Below are 23,908 nucleotides of genomic sequence, written 5' to 3'. Positions count from 1 at the left end.
CCCACTGTACAAATGTTCTTCCCAGTTAGAGGCCAAGCCCAGGGCTTGGGGGGAAGGCGCAGGTCTGATCCCGAAGACAAAGGCTTCTGATTCTCTCAGCCCTGTTTCAGAATTCTGAGGCCAGTTTTCATGCTTTCCCCCTGGTTGTGTATTTTCTGCGCTAACAACCCCCGCGTCCTTTCATTGCTTTCCATATTCACTTTTCCTGACTGTTCCTTCTGCTCCCATCTTAAACTCATTCCCTTAGCCTGCACGTAATTAGAGAGGCCCAGTAGAGGACTGTTACCTCCGCTGAACTTACACTGTTTCCCCAGACACCCCTCTCTCATATTGTGGATACTTTTTTTTTTTTTTTTTTTTTTTTTTTTTAAATACAGGGTCTCACTAAATAGTCCTGGCTAGTCTGGAACCTGCTATGTAGATCAGGCTGGCTTGGAATGCACAGATCTGTCAGCTTCACAAGGGCTGGAATTAAAGGTGCGGCCACCACACCTGGCCAAGACACCTATGCTGACGCTCGAGGTGTCCATTGTATGCAGGATTCATCATTAATCACTATCTCGCACAGGTTTAATTGGCTGAAGCTGATTTTTGCAGGACCTCGTTCTGCACTGATTCCGTCCTCCATGCCTTGAGCATTGCGGTGTTGGACTCCCGGAGCCGCCAAGTCTGAAACTACCCTATCACCTGTCACCATGACGGGGCTTCTGATTTACCCAGCAGCACGCTTCAAAGTAGGTCAGCAGGCCAGCTTTATACTCGACCTGTACTAACCAGCAGTCAGACTAGCTTCCAAATGCACATCCTCAAAAAGCTGAATGTCTAGTTTGGAGTTTTCTTTATACTAAATGGTAGCTCTCCGTCTGAACTGTAAAGATGCGGTGTCTGAACTGCTGGAAGGAGCGTTAGTTCCCCTCTGTCTCTACTGGCATTTCAATAGATAGCCACCTGGCGCCTCACGGAAAACACTGCAGGTTTCCAGGATGGAGCGCTCTTAGGGCCCGTGGGTATGTGTCCAGGGTGTGAGCTCTTCCCTCATCCTGTTTGTACTGGCGACACAGCTATGGGCAATTAAGATAGGAGAGCATATAGGAACTGCAAGAATCCAGAGGAACTGTACCATGAAGGAACTCTGGAGCACAGCCAGGGGGGCAATGCTTGTTTTAGGAATCTGTTCATTTGGGCTCCGAGGAGCTTTCTGTGCTTCAAGGTCAGGCTGCCATTTATAAGAGGGGACACAAGTCTCTAAACCTGGAGTCTTCATTGAAGGAGCAGCCCATGGCAAAGTCCCCCAAAGGGTCAATGATTTCATAACCGAACTAGGCGAAAGCAAGCTCTCCAGCTGAGCTGCAATCTCATTACCTTCGTGGGTAGAGGCCACAGAATGTCCACGTTTTTAATCCACTCTGAGGGATGCTGGGAGAGGAAACCGGGTGAAGATAACAGCCAGAGAGCACACAGCGTTAGTTCTACTAGTCCGACTTATCTGAGGCTTTGGCACAGTGGGACGGTGCTGTGATTGTAAGAATGGAGAGAGATTTCTCAAGAAATGAGTTTCCCAATTAATAAATGGGACCTCATGAAACTGAAAAACTTCTGTAAAGCAAAGGATATGGTCAACAGGACAAAAGAGCAAACTACAGAATGGGAAAATATCTTCACCAACCCCACATCAGACAGAGGCCTGATCTCCAATATATACAAAGAACTCCAGAAATTGGTCATAAAAAAAAAAACAAATAACCCAATTTAAAAAAAAAATGGAGTACAGACCTAAACAGAGAACTCTCAACAGAGGAATCTAAAATGGCTGAAAGATACTTAAGGAAATGTTCAACATCCTTAGTCATCAGAGAAATGCAAATCAAAACAACTCTGAGATTCCATCTTATACCTGTAAGAATGACCAGGATCAAAAACACTGATGACAACTTATGCTGGAGAGGTTGTGGGGTAAAGGGAACACTCCTGCATTGGTGGTGGGAGTGCAAGCTGGTATAACCCCTTTGGATGTCAGTGTGGTGATTTCTCAGAAAATTAGGAAACAACCTTCCTCAATACCCAGTAATACCACTTTTGGGTATACATCCAAAGGATGCTCAATCATACCACAAGGATATGTGCTCAACTATGTTCATAGCAACATTGTTTGTCATAGCCAGAACCTAGAAACAACCTAAATGCCCCTCATCCAAAGAATGGGTAAGGAAAGTGTGGCACATTTACATAATGGAGTACTACATAGCAGAGAAAACTAATAACATCTTGAAATTTGCAGACAAATAGATGAAGCTAGAAAACATAATATTGAGTAAGGTAACCCAGACACAGAAAGGCAATTATCACATGTACTTACTCATATGTGTTTTTTAAACTTAAAGCAAAGAAAACCAGCCTACAAATCACAATTCCAGAGAACCTAGACAACAATGAGGACCCTAAGAGACATACATGGATTTAATCTACATGAAAAGTAGTTAAAAAAAAAGATCTCCTAAGTAAATTAGGAGCATGGGGATCATGGGAGAGGGTTGAAGGGAAAAGGAGAGAGCAGAGTAAAGGAGAGGAACAGAAGAAAAAATGCAGAGTTCAACAAAATCAATAAAAACAAAGAAATAATGAGTTTCCCTTTGGGGCAATTTGGGGAGCTATCTCTCTGCCTGCTTTAGGAGGCTTGGAGAAAGCTTTGCGATGGGGGGGTCAAAACTTCAGAAGCCCCCTCAGCCTTGGTTCCTCACAGGCAGCTGGGTAGATGCAATGGCATAAATGATCAGTTAATCTCATCAATGGCTTGCCTCTATGTCTTGATGGTATTTATTACATCACCTTTAAAAAGGCATTTTGCAGAAGACAGGCCATTACTTTGCCAAAGAGCTCTGATGAAAGTGAGGGGAGAATTTCCTGAGTACCACCGTGGCGTGTGCATACACACCAATGTAACTGGGGCAAAGCTAACAGTACACAAAGGTGCGGAGCTGGGGGGTTTTCACAAGGGAGAGTTCATCTGCCTCTTCACCTATACCCTGGAGTCAGTGGGATCTCCGTTGTGTCAGGGGAAGTATGTTGTATCATAGAAGATACCCACTTCTTGTCACATCGCAACGGTCTCATGAGAGCTCTTTTAAAGACCAAACAGCATGACAGAAACATGTGTGAAAGGTGAGGAACTGGGCGGCTCCACAGCTCCTTCCAGATCAATTGATTCAGCATTTGTGTGTAGAACACGGAAGTCTGCGATCCGGAATCGGTACGCCTTACATGACTGACTTGTACACCGCATACTGTACTGCAGACTACTCACGTGATTCTGCCCTGAAGGCACTGGCCTCCACTGGCCAGAACCACTTGTTACCTCTCCTGATTTTCTGCAGTGCCCTTCACACCTGGGACTGCTCTCTGAGTGGCCAGGAGGAGGGAGACTCACACATCTACTCTGTCATCACTGCAAACTCCCTTTCATCTTCCTGCACCAGATAGTCAAGGGCAAAATCTTAGGAACTCAGGCTGGCTGAAACTCCCATAGTTCCCATCCTATAACTGAGCTCCAGGCCCAGGAAACATCTCTTAGTGTATATAATACATGTTAAACAGAAACACAAAATACAAGCAAATTTATCCTTTCTTTCAAACACTTAGGCCATAGGATGCCGATGAACGCTAACCACAGTCGCTTGGGTCATCCTGCGTCTTTCCACTGCAGAAAGCACCGCCCTCTTTCTTATCGCACATGAGCGTGGTACCTCTGCACACTGAGCAGTAACATCTCCTCTTTCTATTGATGAAGCCATTGTCCAGAGAGTGCACAAATGGTTGGTCGAAATGACCCCCTGCACTCCTTACTGCTGACTCAAGGCTGGGTTTTTGATCCCCAAGGTGGTGGTTTGAACAAGAATGGCCCTCATAGAATGCTTAGTCACCAGGGAGTGGAACTCTTTGAGAGGATTAGAAGGATTAAGATAGGTGTGGCCTTGTTAGAGGAAGTGGTCACTAGGGGTGAAGTGCCAACACATTTAAAATACTCAAAGAGACAATTCCATCACGTTTATCTGTGTCCCCTGTGGCCCCAAACTACCTTTGAGGATGCAGGAGTGTTTTGTCACCTCCTTGCCACTCCCTTGCTGCCCCCACACTGTGCTCTCTCTCTTCGACACTCTAAGCGCACCCTATCATTTCCAATCTCCAGACATGCCACGAGCTTCTGGTATGCCAGCATACCCGTCATGTTTCACCTGGAAATCTGTTCCCCTTGAAGGTCCAGCCTCGGCTCCAACTCCGAAGGAGAATTCCTAGCTCTTTACATGGGAGAAATTCTGTTCGCCCTGAAGGTCCAGCCTAGGCTCCTCCTCAGAGGGAGAGCTTCTAGCTCTTTGCAAGCATACTCAGCTTCTCCTTGTGTGTCAGCAATATTTGTCCTATGAAGTTGTACAGAGCCCTTCTTGAGTGTTTATAGTGGTAAGAAAGGGTAACACATTGTAATAACACCTTGCCCTTTTTATCATTTTGAATTTACCAAGGCTGCTTACTCTTATGAGCACAACCATTGGCTATTTGGATTTAACTAAAGTTTTGTAAAATATCTCCTCATTTCATAGACACAGGAGGACAGGTCTTCCTCGAGGAAACATGACTTCAGTGACAAGTGGGAATTCTCACTGAGTAACAGCTGCCCTGCATAGAAATCCTGGCTCCTCTGGGTCATGAAACTTTTTAACATGACCACATGTTAGAATGGAAACCAGTCTCTTCCCTGAGCTGTAGCAGACAGCCGTGAGTCGGGGCAGAAAACAATGATGTATCTAAATCATACCTTAACTGCACTCACAGCTAAGAACAACCGTAAGAATGACAAGAGGAAGAAATGTGAACATAGCGAATATTCAATAAATGTAAAAAAATAGCCTTATTAAGGAGCTATTCAGGGAGCAAAAGAGAAGGGTTATGCACACTCTGAGCTGAAGCCCATGTCTTTCCCATAAATGACTATCGGAGATGTCACAAGTCTCAATATGGGAAACCCTATGGACAGGAGCCACCCTTTTCCCTGCCTCAAGGACCATCAAAACAGCATGGCTCCTGGGGCCACCCTAGGGCCACCACTCATAACTACCGCTGTCAGGAGCCTGTGGCAGAGCTGACCCTAACTCACTAAGACAAGTCTTAGGAAACCACCTGCTCTTGGGGGCTGCAAGAGTTGTTGGTGTGGGTAGGTGACATGGCTCTGCCTGTGAAGGTACCTGCTAGGCCCGATGACCTACTTGTGTGATTCCCCCAGGGCCCACAAGGTAGAAAGGAGAAAAGTACCTCTTCCATATTGTTTTCTGCTTTCTACACGTGCTCTGTGGCATGTGGGCGCATGTGTGCGCACATGCGCACACATGCACAGTAAATGTAAAAAGAGTTTTCGTTTGTTTTTTATAAAAGACTGATGACCGATTAGATCCCAAAAGCCAGGTATACAAGGAAGCTTGCAGCAAATGAAATTGCTATCGGCACTTCCCACAGCTCTACACCACGGACAAGGTGCTTTCTTGGGCAGAATCATCTCATTAGTAACCTTGGTGTTTTCTGGTTATCTCATCTACCTTCCAGGGCCTGGGTAGTGCAGACTGTGGACTGAACAGTTTCTCCTTCCCACCCTTCTGTTGAACGAGGAACTGGGTTTACCAGTCGGCAAGCCACTGTGCAACTACGTGAAGCTGAAACAGAAAATCAGCGGAAACCTCTGGCCCAAGTCAGCCTGATTCCAAGCCCACAGTCTTTCTGCTGTTCTCTACCTCTGTCTCATAAAGATTCATTCTGTAGTTCTTCAAGGGAAGAGAATGGGAAAAGAAAAATGAAAAAGCAACCCAAGCTTGGTATTGGGAAGAGCCTTCCAACAGAGTTAGGCACAGAAGGGACCAGAGCCACCAGGGAGTAGACAGAGACTCGGGCACACAAGGGACCAGAACCACCGCAGGGAGCAGACAGAGAGAACTGGATGACAGGTCAAACAGGACTATAACACAGTAGTCTAGTCTACTTCTAATTGCTTCAACAGTCAATTTCCCAAAGAGAAAAGATGGAAAGGAGCCAGGCAGCATCACAGTAGGGAATCTATGTTTTGAAAGAGGTGACCTGGGACCCACATCACTGTTCCTTCAGTAGGCCTTCTCTGGCTGGGACTTTGGTCATTTCCTGCTCAGAGCTGTCTGCTGAAGCTTAGTCAAGAAGAAACTTGGGTCTTGGTTCTAACATGTGGATGTTAAACCCTTGTTAAGTCCTTCATGGAATATCATCCAAGTCTCATAGCCAAGGGATCAAGGGCTTTGACCCAGGATGCTGCCACTGACCTCTGCAGTCATATGATTTGAAGAAGACTCAACCTTGGGCTTGTGAAGTAGGGGTCACTTCATAGGGCTCAAAGAGATCCATCCTCCTGGAAAGAAGTAGTTTTGCTAATTTGTATTGAGTAAGAGTGTGCAGTGCAGATAGTCTTAGAAGTCATCTTCAGAGAGTGAGCATCTGATTACGTGTTCTGACCTGATCCTCTGGCCCCTAAATATCTTTTGAGCTTCATCTTCCAGTCTGCAGAGAAGGCAATTGAGGTTCAGAGACAGCCACCACAAAGTACCCGTAGGAGGACAAAAGAGAGAAACCCAGGTCTTGAACTCCTAGGGAGTCCCCTTCCACGCACATCTGCCTGCACATCTGCCTTAAGCTCGGAAGAGCTCACTCGGGCTTCAGTGTGTAAACCCCGGCCCCTCTTGGGAGAGAGATAAGGTCTCTCAGTCACTGGTTCTGTGGACGACAGTGATATGGGGGTGCAGAGTGCTCACTGGAGATCCCTCAAGTACCTGCAGCCAGTCGTCAACACCCTAGTCTTGTAGACCCTCCCCACAGCCATCTGCAAGTGCATGCTCACAGTGGCTCTTCATATAGTTGAGTTTCACCTTCTGCCCTTTTTTGGTCAGAACCTATGGTATGCGTGAACTGTCCTTGAAATTTAAAACTAGGTGGATAAAATGAGTGTTGAGTCAGTGCCTGGGAGGCCCGTTTCAGTAGGTCAAGGGCCAATCACAGTAGCTGAGTCTGACCTCATGATGTCAGAGCTACCTATGTGTTCCTCCAGGGCAACCCCTTTTTTGGTCCCATTTTTCAGGTGAGTAGACAAAGGCTTAGGAGGGGGAGGCAGTTCTGTTAGCATGCACTGAGAAGGTCATGTGGCAAACCATAGGACACTATTTTATCAACTGCCAAAGGCCTGGAGCTGGCCTTTTCCTCTGCCCTGCTACCTCACAGCCTCTGTGATGACAGCCTTTGCTGGCCCCTTTTACTCACCCTCCCTCCTGTCCTTCACGGGTTTTCTTGGCCCCAAAGTCCTTGTTTTCAGGGCAGCACCACCCTGCCTGAACTGAACATATTAGCGACCACACAACTTGTTGGTGAAACCTGAGAGGAGTTGGCTTCCAGCACACCTTCAGGCTTTCATGTCAAGATCAGGTGGCATTTGTTGCAAAAATCTCTTTCTATCTACAGAACAGAAAGGGGATTGGTGGTTAAAAATCCTTGTTGTTCTTCCAAAAGACCGGAGTTCCAAGCACCCACATCTGGCAGATCGTAACCACCTGTAATTCCAGCTCAATGGGATCTGATGCCCTCTTCTGGCCTCCATGGGCACTGTACTCAATTACACACAGCCAGCCACACATACAACACAGAATTGAATGTTTAAAAATCTTTTAAAAAGAGAGCGAGAAATAGAGTATAGTTAGCGTGTTTGCATTTCTATTACTTTCAAATATCCCACGAGCCTGTTAATGCTTTTCTACCGTGCTGTTTTCGGTGTTCTGAATCTGCTCCAATGCACACAGTTACTTGAATTAATTAGTTACGAAAGAAAAGTCCCACTAGCCCTATAAAACAATGAATTATAAAACGTAATGACTAACAATAGGATACACACCCAATGCTTAAAGCATTCAAAACACTTATGACGTTCAATGTCATCCTCCCTCTGCCACCTCTCCATCTTCCCCTACTGCTAGGGATGGATCTTATCAGGGCTCTGTCTGTGCTGGGCAAGAGCTACCGTGGAGCCGCATTCCCAACCCTTCCCTTGATTCTCTGTAATGATCAAGATGTCCCAGAAGGGAATGAGCGAAATGCTTTATGTGGTTTAAATAACCTTAGAATAAACTTTACGTATGCCTCGTTTCTAGAGAACTGTTCAAATAACTGCACAGTCTTTACAAATGGTAAACTCTGTGCTGTGGGAAGAAGTAGAGGGGAAGAGGACAAACATGCCTGGGTCACTGCACAGTGACTCTGAGATTCAGAACAGGGTGCTTTCTGCCAGTGCATGTCCACCCTCCACCTTTCCTGATGGGAAAACTCAAAGGCCACGCCTCCTACTTGCAATACCCTCCGTGGAAAGTTCTTCAGAGGTCTGTGGCTGATTCTACTGAACCCTTCTAACTTCATTATCCCTGACCATGGCCTGTGTCCCACACTTTGTAAGTCCCTTATACAATAGTTGTGGTTAAATCCTTTAATTAAAAAATAAAAGGAAACAAAAACACCCCACACACTCATGTCAAGTGGATAACGTTCTCCCACAAGCAGTGTCAGCTAATGGGAATTCTTACCAAGATACCCAATTCTCTCTCTCTCTCTCTCTCTCTCTCTCTCTCTCTCTCTCTCTCTCACACACACACACACACACACACACACACACACACACTCTTACACTCACACACGCATTTCAGAAAGTCTTTGCTTTTTGATGCGGACTGCTATTTGCAATGGAAGAGGAATTTTAAAGAGCCATGTTTGTCTGCTTTTCCTCTTGGGCCATCCACAGTCACTTGAAAACCCCAATTCTAGTGTACACTGATCAGCAGGGATTTCAGAATCTGCCTGAATGAGGGCCCATTATTGCAGTAGGGTTGGGTTGAGTAACCAACTCCTCGCTCTCACAGACATCTGTTTTCTAACGTTGAGAGAGATGAGTAGGTAAAGAGAAACAGCATGCCCTACGCCATACCCTCTCAGGGGTTGCAAAGGAACGCCCCCAGAAGAGTAGCAAATACATGTGCACCCGAGGGTGACCTTGGCCTTGGAACAGGAATGGGGAGCGATGGTTTTAATAGCTCATCCTCTCCAACCAGACTCCTCTGCTCCAAGGGCGGCCAGCTCATTTCAAGCTAGTCACTCTGCCTCTCTTCTACCTGAACATCTGCAACTATACAAAGCCATCCTTTGGGTTTGGCCTCTGTACCCCAGTGCTCTTGGGACACAGTCATACTGTGAGGCCCGCAGAGAAAAACCCCCACTTTACGAAAGAAGTGCAAGCCGTGGCTTGGAAAGAGTCGCCGAGGCAGGGGTGAGCCATGAGCACCTCTGTGAATACAGCCCTGCTGAGCCTAGATGTGTGTCTTGGAGCACAACTCGTCCATGCTAGGGATGACTGCTCTTCCACAGACAGCACTCACCAAAAAGCTTCACTTCACACCTTTGCCGCTAGAATTTTCCACCTCTAGCTAAAAATATTGCTTTTGGGGTGAGATTCAATCAAAGCAGAATCTTTCAAGGCAAAAGGACCAGTAGCTGAATAGGGCTCCTGCAAAGGGGCCTAGGGGAGAGAGGGCCTTCTGTTTGTATTTCCACCTCCTTGGAAGACAGCCCTGGCCCTGCAGGGGGTGGAGGAGCTCACAGGGCCTTGTCCAACACTGAGGCTGTATTTTCACAAAAGCCCTTCAAAGTGAACTCAGGGTTTATTTTGTGGATGAATTAAGGATAATAATGGCAACCTGACCTTTGGGGGTCTCCTCAATCTTGACTCATCAGGTAAGGGATGAGAGTTAACAGGGGACAAGGGACAAGGGACAAGGCATGTGCTCTTCTCTGCCTCCTAGAGATTTTTTCAATTTGAAAATAATTCTTCCCTGCTGTCATCCCAAATGCCCCCTGCACATGTATGTAGTGGTTTACATGCATTAGGGCACATGAATGTATACACATATACATGTACACACACACATACCTACCTAAAAAGGTCTCACCTGGCTGCTCTTACAGACACAGTGGTCATACAAACTTTTTTTTCTTTTTTGGGGGGCCTCGAACAGAAGGACTTGGGCCCCCAATATAAACTTTTAAAACTGTTTTAATCCCACAATCCCTTAAAAAAGAATCATTTTGTGTGTGTGCATTGTGTGTAAGTATGTGTGCATTGTATGTGTGCATTGCATATAAGTGTGTGTGCATGGTGTGTAAGTATGTATGTGCATTGTGTATTAGTGAGTGAGTGTGTTGCATTGTGTGTAAGTGTGTGTGTGCATTGTGTGTAAGTGTGTGTGCATTGTGTACAGGTGTGTTTGCATTGTATATTAGTGAGTGAGTTAGAGTGTGCACATGCACATATCCATGTGTGTAGTGTATCTGTAGGTAGGATGACAACATGCAGGTGTGGTTGTTGCTTTCCATCCCCCTTGTGGGGCCTGGGATGGAACTCAGGTGTGCAGGCTTTGCAGCGAGTGCTTTTACCCACGGAGTCATCTCCAGTTCCAACACTTGCTCTCCTGTCAGAGTCAGGCTGGCCCAGATGCCCAGGGTTTTCCTGTGAGCTTGTCATTGGTGTCAATGAAGACGTTGTATGTTAAGGTAAAGAGATTTATGGTTTGAGATTCAGCACATATGATTCTGTCCCCAGCTCGACCACACACCAAGTGACCCTTAGCAAATAGCTTGCCCTTTACCTCAGTTTCCAGGAATGTACAACTTTAACAACACCTAACTCCTAGAGCAAATGGAAAGGTTCGAGAAAGGAAAACAATGGTCCATTTGGCTCTGCTTGATGCATTAGATATTAGCGTTGTTGGCCAGTAACTGTGCTGCCGTATAACTAGGGACATTAGAACAACACAGGGTTAACGGGGGTCACATGTGACTCTGCTGCACTTTCTCCATGTACTGTGGAGGATTTAGCAAAGTCTACCTTAGAGACAGCAAGGATAAAACAGAATCATCAAAGCAAAATATCGAACACTGTGCCCAGCACATGGTGAGCACCCCTAGAGGTTCGCCTCTGTTATCTCCTAGATTCCGAATTGTCGGCGAAGAGATGGTTTGTGGCAAATCTGTTTGCCTTCCCAGGTAATTCTCCCACTCAAACATTCCTCCCTCTGACCACAGAAGCCCCCAAGCCAACAGTCCAACCAGCCCCTATCCTATTTAGTTCTGTTCTTCGTCTCAGAAAAGAAAAAACAATCTGTTAAATATTCCACTCACAAGGTAACAGGCCTGGAATGCTCGGCATCTCAGGCGGAGCTCAGCTGTGTCTTGGCACCAGACACACACACACACATACACACACACACACACACACACACACACACACACACACACACACTGCAGCCTAGGGCCAAACTACATTTGGCCACTTCATGCGATTCAAATAAAGATAATGAAAATCTTGCAACTTAGAAATATTTGCGCTGTTGAGCCCTTACTCCTTCAGCTTCAGGCCACAGCCTATGCAGTGCACTTGGATTTAAAATCTTAGGTCAAGTGGAGTCTCTTTCTAGAGGGGAATCTCTTTTCTCAAATATTCAGAACCTGGGCCATTTTCTTCTTAGGGTTATGCTCTGATCCATAAATGACACTGAAGCTCTGGGTGACAGGATTGGTCACGGACTTGACCTTCCTCTTAATGAGAGTGAATGATGGCGGCATCTTTGGAGGACGGGTGTCATGGTTCTGTCACTTAACCACCTGAAAAAGAGTAATTTAGCCTCGCTCTGCCTTTGTTTCTTCAAAAGAGAAATAAGAAAATGGAAGTCTTCTGATCGCCACCATCAAGCAAACCAAATACTCAGGTTACTGGCCACAGGAGGTACTCCATGAGTATTTTCGTTACTACTGAGCAAATACCAAGTGTGAATAAAAGGAACACAGCAGGTTCTCAGCCAAAGAGAACCTGTTCCTCGAGTAAAAGGTTTCAGATGCAGTAGGATGTTACCAGGTGAACTAAATGCACAGAAAGGACGGTGTAAACGCTATTGTAGAGAGCCCGTGAGCCTACAGCCTGCTCTTCCCCAGCTCAGATGTAAGATGTCAGGAGTACCTGGACTCTCTCTCTCTCTCTCTCTCTCTCTCTCTCTCTCTCTCTCTCTCTCTCTCTCTCACACACACACACACACACACACACACACACACACACCACAGACACATATCACACACACACACACTTGAAAGCAGAAGACCCTTCCTTAGGTCTCCACTTGCCTTCTGAATATTAACCCCAGAAGCTTAAAGAGGGAGGAAGAGTGGGAAGGAGAGAGGGAAGTAGGATGGGAGGGAAAGAGGGAAGGAGGATGGGAGGGAAAGAGGGAGGGAAGGAGGGAGGAAAGTGGACCCATCTCACAAGGCTGCAGAACATATATCCCTTCTCTGCTTTTACAGTGTCAGGTACCAGTGCAGACAGCTGTCCCCTGTAAGTGGCAGGAGGTCACACTTCGATGACTGCTGGGTGACAACAGAATGCCAGCAGACATCCCTCTGAACTGGCTGGGAAGAGACTTCCCAGGAGGGTGGAAGCAACACACACAACAAAGAAATGGGTGAAGGTCTTTCCATGGCTCTCCTGGCTTGCCTTCCCTTCCCTTCTGCCTCACCCATTCCTCCCCAGGTAACCATAATTTATTCCCTAACAGGTAAGGAAACAATAACAGAACTAAATGCATTGCTAATGAATAGAAAGAGAGGAGATGGTGGCCAGTGGGTGCCGTAACTCAGCACTTATTTTAACGGTGACATGGGGAGAGGACAGAGCAGCAACAGATAGAGAAGAGATGCTTTTAACTCAATGACGCCTTCAGGGACAGCAGAAGACATCTTCTCACCCTGTTATCCCAAGATCTGAGTAGAGCTTTCCCAGCCACAGCCACCCATGTCCTGGACCGCTTTCGGCTTCCCAGGGGTGCGAGGCAGAGAAGCAGGGGCCAGAAAAAAGGAGGATCTTTGTTCTTTCCTTGAAGAAGGGTAAGTGCCTCCCAGTGTGAAGTATTCTAGAACAAGAGCACAGGACCGAATGAATCACGGTGCTGACATGGGGGTGGGGGTGGGGAGGGATGTCCTTGTGGTTAACCACATTTTACTGGGGATTTTTATTGATTGCTGTTGTATTGAAAGAGACATGACTCGAAGGTACCATAACCACAGTCTTGCAAAGCACTGGGTTCTAGTGGAATCCAGCGGCTGGGGATGTCGCGAGCCACAGTGTGGGGTGGGAAAAGGTTTGCTGATGTCATAAAGATCTGCTTCTCTCCTCTGCCTGCTGATGAGCTAGCAGCCTTCTCCCCCTCTCCTCTGCCTGCTGATGAGCCAGCAGCCTTCTCCCCCATTTCAGGCTGTGGCAGATCTCAGTTCTCCGAGCAGGCAGATCCTGGGCCCTCTCTGAACGTTAGGGGTGTTTTCTCTTACCAGCTGGATTTCTCTGCCAGCCATCTTTCCTGTAGGTTCACAGGGTGCTGTGCCTACAAATCCACTTATTTTTTTAAAAAAAAATCTGCATTGTACACAAGAGCTCTTTTACAAGTCTATCTCCACAAAAAGGATATGCACTACTGAGGGCAGGGGCAATGAGACTGTGAGATCAGAAAGAATAAAGAATACTGCAGTTGGTTAAGTCAGTCAAGTTCCAGGCCCTGGGGTACAGTGGACACTGACGGCAGCCTCCTTGGGTGTGCACAGCCACTTGCCCTTAAGGATGGCTCTAAGGGGCCTTGAAGACATTTTTCCGGTGGATAGTGATGTCTCTGATCTCAGGGGGCAGGCATGTAAGGTATGAAGGTGCCTTAGGGAAGCCCCAGGGTTCACAGAATTCACCCTGGCCAGGTCATCCTGTCCATCCATGGCACCAAGCTGCAGAATAAGGAACATGCAATTGAGGCCCCGCACAAAGCCAAGTTCAAGTTCCCTGGCTGCCAGGAGATCAACACCTCAAGGAAGTGAGGCTTCCGGCAACCGTGATACAGATGAACCAACCGAAGGCACGTAGTAGCTAAGAAGAGGCTCATCCTGATGGCTCTGGGGATCAAACACATCCCCAGTCAGACCGTGGACCCTTGGACAAGTGGTCACTGTGCTCTCCTACACTGAACCAAATCATATTCAGTAATAAATCCCACACCCTAGAAAGAATAATAGCAACAGCAGCAGCAGCGACCGCACACTCGACTTGAAGCACAGTGTCTGAGAGGGGCTGACAGCAGTGGGGACACCTGTGCTTTAGCCCAGGGGGTGGGACCTTTTTACCATTCTGCCTGAGGCCTGTGTTCCCCTTCCTAGCAAGTGGTCTTCCCACCACACAGCGCCTACACGTGGCAATGAACTGAATAACTGAGATCAAATCTCCCAGGTTGACACTTTCAGGGACAAGCCAGACAGAACTTAAAATGAGGCTGAAGAAGCGAGAAGGTTAATGTGCCATGCACTCGGGGGCAGGGAGGTGGTGGCTCCGGAAGGGAGTGCCATGGCTTATACGTTTCTGGACCTGAGTTCAGTCCCTGGTGCCGAAGGGAAAAGCTGGGTGTGACTGAGCAGACCTGTAACCCTAGTGCCGCAGGGAAGCGGAGGCAGGAGAGTAGGCTCCAGGTTCAGTGAAAGATGCTATCTCAAGGGGAAAAGGTAGTGGCTGACAGAACAAAACACCCAGTGTCCTCCTCTGGCCTCTATACACAGGCACAGAGCATATGCACGGAAATCATACAGCACACACGCATGCACACACACAATTTAAAAACATGGGCCATCTACTTTGAGAAAATGGGCTTTGATCATTTTCCTGAGGAAGCCGGGAAACAGGAAGCGAGTCTTATTTGCTTGCCTCTTGACTAGCACACTTTTAACCGGACATGGTCCTATTGTTGACTAGCTACCACACTGTTGTATGGAGGAGTTCAAAGGCTCACTCTTCTGGCTTCACTGAAAGTCTAAGAACTCATGCCTAGATGGCTCCCCACCAACCATGCCAGGTCCCGGCAGCCGCCATGTCTCTTGAAACCTATGAATGTGACGGTCTTTAGACACTTCATATTTATTATAAATGGTATCTGGGACATTCTTCCCATCTCACAGGAACCTGGACCCTCTTCAGCTTTTCTATACTTTGAGACGGTATCGGCCATTCCTTTCAATGTACGTCAACTTGATGCTGAAGACATGGACCATACCACCTACTTTTTCAATTGAATTCTCACAACAGAAAAACAAGAAAGTTAAGAGCTTCAACAGTGACCAGGAAATGAATAAGAGAAGGGCAAGTTCTTCAGCCCTTACGAGGCATGAACCATTTTTGCCTGTTAGATCATTTTCTTCTTTAAAAGTCATTGAAGAGTGAGGTTTTAAGAAACAATAAACAAACCAAATCCTCATCTTAGCAAAACACAAAGTGGGATCCTGAGAGCACAGTAGACCTGCTGGGTTGTAACCTGGCCTCCTCTACGCAAAGCCTGCATTTCTTGCTACTGGTTCCTAACTTGACTGTTACATGTGAGATCAGAGTTCATCCATGGGTGGGTGAATCCCTTTCTTGGGTTATTAACAGGTCGGGGGTCAACAAACAACATGTCAGCATCCTCAAAGTTGAAACAGAAGATCCACCTTCTGTTCCACAAAGAATAAAGAATCAGAGTCCCATTACAGACATTCATCTGTCTAGACAGACGGCTAAACAGGGGTCCCTCCGGGTTAGACTTCAGTTCTCTCTGTTCAGCCTGTTGGATATTTAGCAATTAAAAAAAAATCAGAAAGAAAGAGGGGGGGAAAAAAAGTTTAAAGGCTGCAGTTCTGAGCCAACCCCTCCCCCACTACCCAGAGAGTAGTTTAAAAGTCATTTCAACACAGGCTACATGTGGTAAAAGTCTCAAGCAGAAATCAGATTGAGACAAAGGGGGCCCTAAAAATACTCGTGAAGTCTGGCTACAGATACAAGAACACAGGCCCAAACGTCCCTTTATAGCCCTTGTGACAGCAGCTTGAACTCGCCGAGGGAGCAGGGTCTCACCCAGGTATTCCTACAGCTGGGGATGAGAAGCCACCAAAGTCCAGCTTCCCACTTCTCATGTGGGCTGCCAAGATGCTTCTCTCTGTTCCTTCCATGCCCTGGGGATGCTGAACTTTCTCTAACTTATAAGAAGAAAAATGTGTTTCTATGTATTTTTCTTCTTTGAAGAGTGGCATGGGGGGGGGGGTTTATGCACTCCACCCATGAGCCGTGTTTGGTGGGACGGTCATTTGACAATATTAACCAGCTCGTGAGCAGGGGAAGAAGCCTTTCCATCTTCAACTACCTTCCTGAATTTCTTTCTTGGGAGTTTTAAAGTTTGCATTATAGAGATCCTTTGCCTTAGTTAGGTTTCCTCGAGGATAATTTCTCAAAGCTATTATGTACAGGAGTGTCCACCAGTTTCTTTCTCAATGTGTTTATTATCGGTATATAGAAAGTCTACTGAGTTCTTACATGATAAGCTTGTACCCTGCCTTTTGCTGAAATTATCACTCTCATGAAATGTCAAACTGCATTTATGTTTATACCTATAGACAATTTTAGTCTTAAACAGAGAACCATCTCTGTCCATTGGGCAGGATGCTTACAGAGACTCGGGGCGATACGAGTTGCTAAGAATAAATGATCAAGTGATGGCTGGGAGCTCAGCCCTAAACAAGACATTTTTACTATCCCCTCTAAGACTCAGATGTTTCAGGAGAGGGGGTGGAATGAATGTAAGACCCTAAAGATAGGGAGAAGCTAAGAAATGTCTCCTGGCCAAGACCCTGCCATTACAGTCATGCACTGGCCGGGTGGGTGGATCTACCTTAAAACAGGCTCACCATCAAGAATCAGGCATAGAGAGGGGAAAGGGGAAGGGGGGGCATAATTCCCAGGGCTGAGCTATCTGCTGCAGATGAATTCAGAAAACGGAAGTCATAGCCTTCAGTTGTGTACCCACTGCCAACTCCACTGGATAGTTCCTATTCAATGGTCACAAGGATGGTGGCCTTGGGTACACTAAATGAGTTATAAAACACAATCAAAAGCATGGATGTGGGAGAGGGACTGGTAGGGATGAGGGAGGAGCCTAGATAGGGATGGGAGGGAGGTTCTGGGGCAGAGAATTAGAATGCATTCTACTCATGTACAAAACTGCAAATATCAAAACTAATAATAGAAGGAAAAATACTACAGGGAGCGGAAAGGAAGTCAGTATTCCTTTATCAAGGTGGAGAGAGAGAGAGAGAGAGAGAGAGAGAGAGAGAGAGAGAGAGAGAGGCTTGTGGTGATGAGATTTTTTTAAGCCTATTAATACTGCTACACTTGGTGGACACAGCATTCTTCCAGGTAGGCAATTAGAAGCTGGCCAGCCTGCCATGTGTGGAGAGATGAACGCATCATGTGACTAAAACCAGACCTCACTCTCCTTTCCCCAGAAGTCCTCAGCATGACACACAGTACCTTTTCTATTACAGAGCCTATTTACAAAATTCAGTCCCTGTCTCATTTCACAGATATTTATTGGATGCTCAAATCCTCCACATTCTTCCTTGTGTGTGGGGATCGGCAGGTGGGGCAGGGGCTACTATGGGAATTTTTGAGTCCTGCTGGTTGATGGGTGCCAGTAGGACCCCAATCTTTTAGCAGGCATTAGAAAATCAGTGTGCTTTGTTTAAGCAAATAAATAGTGATTGTTGAAATTCACCAAGCTGAAAACAAAAAGAATAGGAAAAAACAAACAACACACACAATTGCTGAGACAAATCGAAGGATTTTATATTGCATGTCGTAATTATTAACCAGAGCAGGTAGCAGAATAACAAGGGCACACAGCCTGCATCTAATGTGTAGAAAAAAAAATAGTTTTTGCTCTTCAAAGGCCACATATGAGCCCCCGCTTAACTCTGATGACAATGTTTGAACCAGAACAAAAGGAAGAGAGAGAGAGAGAGAGAGAGAGAGAGAGAGAGAGAGAAAAGAAAAGAAAAATCCACATCTTTCTCTTTGTTGAAAAAGAATGATTTCCTTGTATACAAGGCACAGATGGTTCCTGGCCCCTGGGGTCCCTTTCTGTCATCTCTCTCCTACAGAGATCTCACTTAAATTTGAAGTTTATCCCTTCAGGGAGCAGCTAATAGAATGACTCTGGAGTCAGGGAGCCCACGTTCACGCTCTGGCTCTGGCGTCTCTCATCTGTGTGACAGTAGGGGAACAACACGCGATATCTGTCAGCCTCTCCTTCCTGTCTACAAGACAGAATAATGGCCCTCTGTGGGGCCAATACAGATATTAGCCCAGAGCCCAACTATTCAGCCACTAACTGTTGGCTGTATTGTTCATATTTTTGTTGTGTGTATTGGTGTGTACGTGGGTATTGATGTTCATGTATCTATGGTGCACGTGTATGTGTATGCATGCAGAGACCAGAGGAAATCCAGGTGTCATTCCGCATATGCTGTCCACGCTTTTCATCTGACACAAACAGTCTCTCATTGGCCTGGAACTTACCTAGTAGGCTACATTGGTTACAGTGAGTCTAGGGGTCTGCTTCCCTCCCACTCCTGTCTCCAGAGCTAGGATTCCAAGCACATACCACAGGTCTGGCTTTTTTATGTAGGTTCTGAAGATCAAACTCAAGTCCTCTTGCAAGCCCCCTGCAGCCGGAGCTCTCTCTCCTGCCCTTATATCATTTAGTAAAGACAGAGTCCGTTCTTCCCGTCCATCAACACTCCCACCCTAGATGCCTTTTCTCCATGCAAATATTCCCTCAACATAAAACATGGACAGTCAGGCAGAACCACATAGTTTTATCAGAAGCAGTATGCATTCATCCGAAACAGAAGTTCCCAGACCACCTGGCAGCCTTTTAAAAGCTAAAGATGCCGGGTGGGTCCCTCCACAGACAATGGGCTCAGGACTTATCCAGGTCAGCACAGATAATGTAGGTTTGCCAGTTGATTTGGATGCACCGCGGAGGCGAGAACTCCCGAACTAGCACTACCGTGCCAGGATGAGTGATTGTAACATGTAGAGCTCGGTCACTGCAGACCTGCAGGTCAGCCATGCTGGTGATTCACCTTGTTCCGTTTCTGAAAAACAAACGTCCCTCTCCCAAACAACACTACTAGGGTTAATGATCCTTGAAGTCACCATGGTTTCCCTGAATAGGGATAAGGGATGAAGAAAGTAGCAGTCTTGGGAAAACGAGCAACCTGGCCTAGAAAAAGACCCCTGCTGCCTGTGTGCGCCCACAGAGAGTCGGCTCCGCTTCGCAGCAGAGGCACAGTCCAACTGAATATTAGAAAAATATGCTCTGACCACTTAGAGTTCAGAAGGATCCAAAACCAATTTAGACTCCGGTTGGTGGACAGAGTTCACATTCAGCAAAACAAGCCCAGCAGTTGCATCATGCACACAACAGGGCGATTCAGAAATACAGATGTCCAGCCATGTGCACAACAATGCTTTCGCTTGTTTCCTCCCGTTCCCACCACTGACCCTGGGAGCAGGCTGGAGGAGCTCAGCATCTGTTGCTACTAAGAATAGGCTGTGCTGCCGAGGATTATCTATGAACCGGGAAGCCGTATCCTACCTTGCAGGTTCAGGGGTCCTCACAGCACAGAGCTGTCACTGCAACAGGGGCCACACAGCAGAGGCTCCTGCCAGCCAGGGCTACTTTCCAGTCTGTTCACTGGGTACAGAGGGAAGAGTCTGACTCTAAGATCTGTACCCAAAGAGTCACTATCAGGAGACCAAAGTTCTAGACTCTAGAATCAAGAGGGATACAACGATATGAAGGCTTAAGTCAGCACCGGAGTTCACATGAGACATATGAGGAGCAGGAGATCTGGGTCCCTCTTGTAAACTGCTAGGCACCTAAGGACTCTGAGCTTCCAAGACAATTAGCCAGATTCCTTGATGAAGACAAACAACCTCTACAGACACCTCCAGGCATGTTAGGGCCAGGAGGGCAATCTAAGACCCTACGGCAAGGGAGGTAAGCATGTTTCAGCATTTTCTGACAAACACACACTTCACACACTACATCAAGACATGTCTCAGAACCCTGGTACTTCCAACCATGCCTCTGCTACCGGAAAAACTTGTCCCGATCAGAGGAACAAGTCATTAATAAAAAAGAAGGGAAAAGACGTGGATGTCTATCCTCCTAACATTAACCCACTCAGCATTCAATCAGTCTTCAATGAAAAGATCTTCAGAATTGTGGACGAGGCCACAGTGTGGACTTAGTCCATATCCACAATATAAAATCTTCCATACTGGTGGAAAGGTCTCTCTCTCCCAACTCCTCCACCAACCCCATGACAGACAGCATCACTTGTTGAAAATGCTGGCTGTCCTCCTCTGTCAGCCAATCCTACTGCATCCTCATCTTCTCCTGGTGCCCTCTCTGACCCTTCTAAAATCAGGCATGGCCGTGTGACTTGTGGGATATGGGTGGGACCTGCCACCACGCCTAAGTTAGGGTTACTGATTGGAGATCTCCCAGAGCACAATATAGTCAACCCAGAAGGCGTCCTATGACGGTATGAATAAGAGAGCCATCTTTTCTGCAAGCCATTGGGATTGACAGCAGGGCTTTTGAGGCTGACTTCGAGCTTACAGAACAATACTACATTTCACAGAGCCCCAGCTACCACGGCACACCATAGCATCCATGTGTCTACAATCAATAGGCTAAATGCATCTTCTCAATGAACCAACATTAAAAAAATAAGCACTTCATATAACTCTACAATTCTATTCTCCAACCTCAGTCTTAAAAAAGAGCTCCCTTGTGGACACCTCAAATTTTCGAAGACCTTCCTGGCTGCTTCACAACTCAAGATGGCAGCCACACATGCCCACATGAAAGGCTAAGTCTGCTTCTGGAAAGCACACAATACTCCCTGCTGCTGCCAGGTGTCAGACTATGGTCTCAAAGGTCGTCTTTCAGGTTGCAAGTGCCATCTCCCTCCAGAAGTGTCCTTTACCTCGCCAAGCCCTGTTAAGTAATTCTTTTGTGCTAGAAAACAACCACATAGTGTTGACTTTTGTTTTGGTTGTTTGCTTTGCTCTGCCTGACTTCCTTGCTAAGTTCTAGATTCCCTGAAAGTGGGGTGTGTCCTAGTTAGCTGTCATTTAACTTGGCATAGCCTAGGGTCGCTTGAGAGGAGTTCAGCTGAAAAACTGCCTAGACCAGACAGGAAAGCCTGTCAGAGACTGCCTTGACTGTTGACTGGCGTAGGAGAGACCAGTCCACCGTGGATGAGACTATCTATGGGGGATCCAGCACTTTATAAGACTAGCTAAACATGAGCCTGGGAGGGAGCCTGGGAAGCGGCACTCCTCCGTAGTTTCTGCCTTGAGCTCCTGCCTTGGGTGTTTGCCCTAACTGCCCCCTCGATAAAGGACTACAACATGGAAGCTAAATAAAACCTCTCCTCCCCTTGCTTTTTTGGCCACAGCACTCATTACAGAAATAGCAAAGAAACTAGAATAGAGTCAATGCTATATTCCTACACGTGCTATCTGTAGACTCAGTTGATACTTCTTGTTCAGATAAAGGGAGGAAATCAGTCCCCCAGTGTGAAGTCTTGCTGTTCAGACCCTATAAATTAGAAAATCTGGCCCAACAGAATTTTTTTCTTTTGAGTGATAAGAGACATGGCTTTACACATTCCCTGGCTCAAATGATGACTTTAATATTTAAACGAAGGCATTTCCATTTCATTTTCTTCAATGGGGCTCAGTTGGATAGACCTAAAGATTTGAGAGATCAGCTTTCTGCTTTGCACAGGGAAAGGTGGATCACCATTCTTGGCGGCTAAGGCATGGTCGCCTATGAGTTCAGTGCTCTGTGTCCCTAGCCACTGAGTCAAATGGCACTGGTGTGGGAGAATTATCTGTATTCTGTCAATCATGTATTTTAATAAAACACTGATTGGCCAGGCAGGAAGTATAGGCAGGTCAACCAGACAGGAAGTAGATGCGGGGCGATGAGAACAGGAGTATTCCAGGAAGGAAGAAGTCCCTCCGCCACTCCTGCGCAGACCACCGAAGAGGCAGCATGTAACTTGCCCAGCTGAGAAAGGTACAGAGCCATGTGCTAACGTAGATAAGGATAATGGGTAACATAAATTATAAGAGCTAATAAGTAGCCTGACCAAAAGGGCCAATCAGCTTTATAATCTTATGGAGTCCTGTGTTGCCGGTTGTGGGGTACCGGGTGGGACAGAAACCCCAACAAGCTGGCCCTCATGCTACAGGGCACTACTATTACTAAACATCCCAGCAAGCACATACTCCGAGAGCTGCCATTTTGTGTTTGTTACTACAGGATGGGAGACCCAGGGGATACTTGCACACACAGAGGGCTGCCAAAATGGTTTCCTGTCAGAAGGGAGGAAGGTGAGATACTAATTACTCAGAATTACTAATTAAAAGCAATCAGGGCCAACAAGATAACTCAGTAGGTACAGGCACTCACAGCCAAGCCTGACAACCTGAGTTCAATACCTGATCCCCCATAGTAGAAAGGAGAGAACTGACATCTACACTGACCATAAGCACACCTGGGGCCCCTCCACACCCCTCCCCCAAAATAAAGATGGCTTCCGTGCACACATGCACAATGTTCACGGCACTCATGCTTATGCGCAAAATGTCATTACGGCATAGATTTACATGGAAGTGTTCTTGCAAGGTCTCACCCCCATGCCTTATAAAGATCTTTCTGGACTTCTTGCTTCTGCCAGGGCTACTCTGTGCTCCATTCTCAACTGAGGAGCCTTAGTAAGCCTTTAGTCAAACCACCCTGTCTTCAGAGGAATAGCCACAGCTCTTCAGTGGCCAACAGGATCCTTCATGAACTTCCTCCCCTTATCTTTCTAATCTCCTAAGATACTTCTGAAAAACCTCGGAGACGCCAGGGACATTCAGTCAGACTGGCAGGCGGACGGTGGTGCTCTCCCACACAATCACTGATCTCCTTCCTGCCTCTGCTTAAATACATCTTCTTAAAAGCAACTTCCCTGCCCGACTATGTGAGAATGTTACTCATCCCTCCTTCCCCCAAGCCTGCTCTTCTCGTGCTCTCTGGAACATTCATCATATCGTGCCTTGTCCTTGAATCTTTAGTATTGATTGTCTTCCGTCGCCAGGATTAAGATTTCTAAAGGCAAGGGTTTGCTTCTCTGGTATCCACTTAGTGCCAAGAGCAGACACTCAGTAAGTACTGTTGAATAAATTAATATCTCATAAGGAAGTTTATCAAGAGTGCTACAAGCATTAGACATTTATTTTAGGATCCTATTTATACCTGTTTATACCTATTTATACCTGTCGTGGATGTAGAGATCTTTGCGTTGAATTAACCCTCTCAGCTCTTCTCACACCTCAGCAGTGATGTAAGTCATGCGAGGAGAACTGGGCAGTTCTCGAAGTAGTAGGATGACCAGAAATAGAAGTAAAAACTGTACTGAAATTTTCCTACTGTAGGATAAGAGTCAGAGTAATGGGCAGTTCAAAAATCACCCCGGACTTCTGGGAGACATAGTATTGCGCACGTCAAATCATTACTGTCCTTTCCTTGAGCGTGGTCGGATTCCCACCTGCTTTAAGAAAAATGCCATTTGGAAAGCGAAAACCTCAGTGCCGGAAGCAGCTTGGCTGGGTTTGGACAGGGGAGTTTACATTCCGTGGTTGGCTAGAGCCTAAGCCCATGGAATGTGTCAGGGTGGGACTCAAGCTGTAATGAGGATGTCAGTGCTTTAACCAAACACTACCCTAGGGACTTATACATTAACTTCCGCCATAACTCCAGTTCCAACACTCAAGACCGTCTTCTGAGGGCACTGCATGTACACTGTGCAC

At 46.6% G+C, this 23,908-nt stretch overlaps 1 protein-coding gene and 1 pseudogene across 3 annotated transcripts in view; one reads left to right on the top strand and one right to left on the bottom strand.

Moving 5' to 3' along the window:
• The window catches only part of Tgfb2 (transforming growth factor beta 2), an 81,493-nt gene that overhangs the window by 39,042 nt on the left and 18,543 nt on the right, over positions 1-23,908 (bottom strand). The gene's annotated exons all lie outside the window — the stretch shown is intronic.
• Positions 13,653-13,775, top strand: LOC125403895 (small nucleolar RNA SNORA70; annotated as a pseudogene).

The sequence above is a fragment of the Myodes glareolus genome, chromosome 5, assembly GCF_982192425.1.
Source record: "Myodes glareolus chromosome 5, mMyoGla1.1, whole genome shotgun sequence".
NCBI lineage: Eukaryota > Metazoa > Chordata > Mammalia > Rodentia > Cricetidae > Myodes > Myodes glareolus.
Note: the sequence above shows the minus strand (reverse complement) of the source record. Positions and strands in the feature narration are given on the sequence as shown.